Source organism: Salvelinus alpinus, chromosome 24 (assembly GCF_045679555.1).
Source record: "Salvelinus alpinus chromosome 24, SLU_Salpinus.1, whole genome shotgun sequence".
Lineage (NCBI taxonomy): Eukaryota > Metazoa > Chordata > Actinopteri > Salmoniformes > Salmonidae > Salvelinus > Salvelinus alpinus.
The window spans coordinates 25,505,311-25,510,303 of record NC_092109.1 but is presented as its reverse complement, the minus strand read 5'-3'; the positions used below and the strand labels follow the sequence as shown (position 1 = coordinate 25,510,303).

General features: G+C 42.4%; 1 pseudogene; it reads left to right on the top strand.

The window, feature by feature from the left end:
- Positions 1-373: 373 nt before the first annotated feature.
- Positions 374-2,891, top strand: LOC139551948 (phospholipase A2, minor isoenzyme-like; annotated as a pseudogene).
- Positions 2,892-4,993: the final 2,102 nt, after the last annotated feature.

Sequence of the window (4,993 nt, the reverse complement as noted above, 5' to 3'; positions counted from 1 at the left end):
GTGGCCTTAATAAAACATGGAAGCACATATTTTCTATTGTCACTATACTGTATACACAACTACATGGAATATCACAAACACTGCACATATTCTGGGAATGCCTACTGTATAATGTGTCCAAGAAAGTCATATTTGTGCACTAATCTGTCTCAATGTCAACACAATTTCAGAATGCACATTTTCCTATGATTAGTCATAACATACATTAATGACATAAGATAATTACATGTAATGGAACACCAACTTTATTTAATGTACATGAAATCCAATACACCAGAGCACCAGAACGTGGGACTTTCCATGTGCCGCTGCAAGTGCTCCCATGTATTCTGTACTTGCGCAGCATGCACAGATATGAGAGACCCCAGGTTTGTCTGGGAAAGAGCCTCAAGGTCGCTGAGTTACAGGTAATATAAATAGACCTCAATGCAGAGGTTTAGGTCCATACATTCACTTGTCGTTGGCTGGCAACATGAACTCCCTCCAAGCAGTATTCCTTGTTGCTTTGGGCCTCTCTGTTGGTGAGTCGCAGCTTTATACAATCGAATTATAAATCGGGCAAATTTACCTGCAATAGTTTCAATTGCATTTTGTCATGGATAGGTCTCCATCTTCATACTCGTTAGCATAATCCAATATTCGTGAATATGTCGTCAACTAAAAAGGGATCATTTGTTAACAGATTTGTACGTATCTTTACATACACAGATTTGACTAATAGTATGCTGAGTTTACATGGAACGAGGTAAACGGCAAACCGGATGTCATTGTTTTCAATGACAAAATGGAGGTGAATGCTGTCAGCCGCTACGGTATACAGGATTTGCCGCCAGATTTAGATTATTACAATTTTTGCCGTATCGTTGTTTTCTTGCAGATGTCGATTTGCACTGGTTGTTTACTGAAATCACTATAGCAACGCATATTGTCGTCAAAGATTTTTTTATAACAAACCAAGACAAACCATAGCCTATCGTTTCAAACGGGAACAAATAGTCATAGTCGGCAGAACAAGCAAGGTGGGCAGAGCCATGCAAGAGCTAGTAGATCCTATTGGCGCGTTCTAGCCTACATTTGCATATTTCCGTTAGGGAACGCCTACTCTGAAGTGCGCGTGTGCAATAACTCAATTCACCTTGGCGTTCCTCTAAACAACGCCATTTTTAAAAACTTTGACACGGGTAAAGTCTACAAAACTTAGTCCACTCTGTTCGTAAAATATTTTAGTTTTGGGAACAGAAAACTATATTGAGATCAAATGATTCATTAATGAGAAAATTTGCAGAATGTCTGCCAAAATCTAGCTTCTCCCACTGCCGGCCACTGGGCTTCCTCTCACTACCATATTTGATAGTGAGTGGAAACGCCAAGTACTTGCTTCACATTTGTACATCCGGTGAAATGTCTGTCTCATTGTTCTATCTGTGCTGTCGTGCAGGCTTGCTTTCTTGCGTTCTTATCCCGCAATGCTGACTGGTAGGACAGTTTTTGTGTACCTCGTCTAAACGCAGGATTAGCGTACTCATCTGATCTGGCTCAGTCTTTATAATAATCTTTAACAATCACATTTTAGCAATCAGTTTCCATCTTTGCTTATTTTCCCAGGAATGTTTTAAGTGTCTTGTATTCTATGTATGCCATTTATGTATTTAAGTGTATTTATTTTCTAGCAATTTTTTATTAGCCTGTGAAAATTCTGTATTTCTTCAGTTTTATGTGAGCAAGAATCAATAAACTCAAACTTTTCTTACAGCCCAGGCAACTAACCTTAACTACAGGGCCCTGTGGCAGTTCAGAAACATGATCCTCTGCACTATGCCTGATAGCTGGCCCATCCTTGACTATGCGGACTAAGGCTGCTACTGTGGCAAGGGAGGCTCTGGTACCCCTGTGGACGAACTGGACAGGTCAGGGGTTAAGGGACAAGGGTTATATGTCAATAGGGCTAAAACCACTACAGTCTACACACTATCCCAACCCCTAATGAATCTATGTTGACTTGACATCAATTTATGTTTTGCTTGAAAGTTTGGGTTCTTTGTTGCTTATTGCTGCCTCCAAAGTTCTGGCCAAAGTTTTGCCAGTGTGTGTGTGTAAGTATGAGTTTGTCTCAGAGTTGGTGTGTTCTATGGTGTCATCCTACAGGTGCTGTGAGGTCCATGACCGGTGCTACTCTGATGCCATGCAGCATGATGAATGTTGGCCCATCATTGACAACCCTTACACTGAATCCTATGCCTACGACTGTGACGAGAACCTCAGAAAGGTCACTTGCAAGAGTGAGTAGCTCCAAAGAGTCCCCTCCCCTCACTTCATACACCACAATGATTAGCTTTATACTACATTTCATACAGTGCTGCCCACAGTACACGTTACCTTGCTCTTTCCATTTTATTCTCTTACTATACCCTCCTTATCGTTCTTTCTCTCACAACCTCAGGCAACAATGACGCCTGTGAGATGTTCATCTGCGAGTGTGACAGGAAGGCTGCGGACTGTTTCGCCAGGAGCCCCTGGAACCCTGAGCACGAGCACTTTCCCAGTAGCAGTTGCCTGTAAGGTTCACAGAGGAACCTGCTTTTTCTGTATAGACTCAGAATCACCACACAACATTGTTCAGATAGTTATTTCAGTGCAATGTATGACTTGTTGAATTGCTTTCCCCATCTCATATTTTCAAGTCGTGACTCATGCAATGCATTTTGAGTTGAATCTATCTGGTTGTCACCTGTTGGTGTTCGCTGTCTCGTTTCCTATATCTGGTTGTGACCTACATGCCAGTCACTCTATGAATCACATCCAGTTTTACTCTGGGATTTATTTATCTTTTAGACGGTGTGGAAGATAAACTGAGTAACAGATGAAACTGAATAAACAGATTGAGAAACTCACAACAGTGTCACTGAATCTCTCTCTATTTAGAGAACTGGTCACTCTATAGAAGTAAAGAAAGAGGGAGGCAAGGAGATTATAATTCAAGAAGGGCCCAAATATTGTTCTCGACAGCAGGGTTTTCCAAACTCGGTCCTGGGGCCCAACCTGGGTGCACATTTAGTTGTTTGCCTTAGCACTACACACCTGATTCAAATAATCAAAGCTTTATGACAAGTTGGTTATTTGAATCAGCTGTGTAGTGCTAGGGCAACAACTAAAACGTGCATCAAGGGGGGTCTCCAGGACCAAGTTTGGGAAACCTTGCTCTACAGGGCAACATTCAGCCCAAACTACCAGTGGAGTGAAACAATGTCTTCATATTTCCTACTAGTGACAAGTCCTGCACTTTGAGAGGAATAGGCACAAAATGTTTGTACACCTGCCAGACCAGTTCTCTGATCATCTGCTCAGGCCATCCCAGATGCCCTGCAGCCATCTCAGGTGTACTGCTGTTCAGAACTCACAGACAAAAAAGAGCCGTTCCCCCTCTTCCTCCTGTTGTCACCACAGTGAAGAGTGCTAGCAATAAGGGGGGGACAGGAATGTCAGTAGCATTAAGGTGGGACAACACTAAATGCAACAGTGGAGCTTACAGAACGGCACTGAGAAGCAACTGGGTTGCCTGCAAATGACTTGCCTGCACTTAACAGCCCACGACTAGCACTTCACTGGAAGAGCTTTACACAAGTACAGACATTTTAAGTCTGCATCATTTCTGGGTAATATATGGTGTTTCGGTGCTTTTGAACAGGACATGCTGTTATATTGTGGGGTTGGAACTAATTTCTGAACATGTCTGCCAGAACTGACACATGCCATGCTGGCTTTTGAGTCATATTTGCAGATAAAAGGAAACCGAGAACTTTCATGATTACATTTTGGGGGGAGGGGTCATGACACATGGCATTACCTTTCAAGATGGCCATACAATGTGAGAACCGTGTACAGACACACAATAGTTTCAGGCTGACTTCATTCAACTACCTGGAACTATTCACAAAAGCTTCAGTCCCAGGACATTATAGCCATAGAGAGAAAGGGTGTGAGTTAGAGAGAGAGGTCAAGTGAAAGGCAGACTGACACTTTGTCACCACATCACTCCTTATTCCCAACACGGTGACCTCCAACCTTGCATGTAAACACAGGCTCTGATGCTGCCATGGTTACCAAACGATTGCTGTGCCTACCGCCCAAGTAAGTTGATGTTCATGTTGCTTGAGGCTCTAGAGTCTAGAGCATTACATGAGTACTGTCAAGAAGACAGGTGGGTGTGCCAGTCAGGGAGGCATGTCAGTGTGTGTGTGTGTATCACTCCTCCACTCAGAACATCCTCTACTGACACAGGCTGTTAGGAATGCATTATGTAGCTGATAGGAAGACACCCAGGGAAATCTGAGCCTTACGCCTCGATCACACTTACAGCGCCATTGTGTTTTGGTACACAAGTACATTCATTTACAATGGAACGCTGCGTTTGCCTTGCAGCATTCCGTTGCAGAGGCTGTGCATTCTGTGTGGTTCATACGTTGGATTAATCGAACGTATGCATCAAATTGTATGCGTAGACGACTTGACATAAATGGTAGCAGAAGATGAATGTTGAACTTTTGTTGCACACACATCCAGATGATGCTGCGTACCATTTTGAGCAGAAGAACAAGCCCTTAGAATCAGAAACGTTGACAAACAGCATATCTATAAAATCAAATCAGTCAAATCAAATTTTAAGTCACATGCTTCACAAACAACAGGTTGGAGCTAGGAACACAAGCATTTCACTACACCTGCTAAATATGTGTATGTGACCAATACAATTTGATTTGGACTAGCAGTGAAAGGCTTACTTACAGGCACTTCCCAATAATGCAGAGAGAAAGAAAATAGAGCAATAATAGAAAAGTAAAAAACGTAATAAAAGATACCCAATGAGTAACAATAACATGACTATATACAAGGGGTACACCTGCAATGTTTTGTGCCAGTGCCGAGTCGATGTGCAGGGGTACGAGGTAATTGAGGTAGATACTTTATTCCTAGTTACATGCACATACAGTAACAG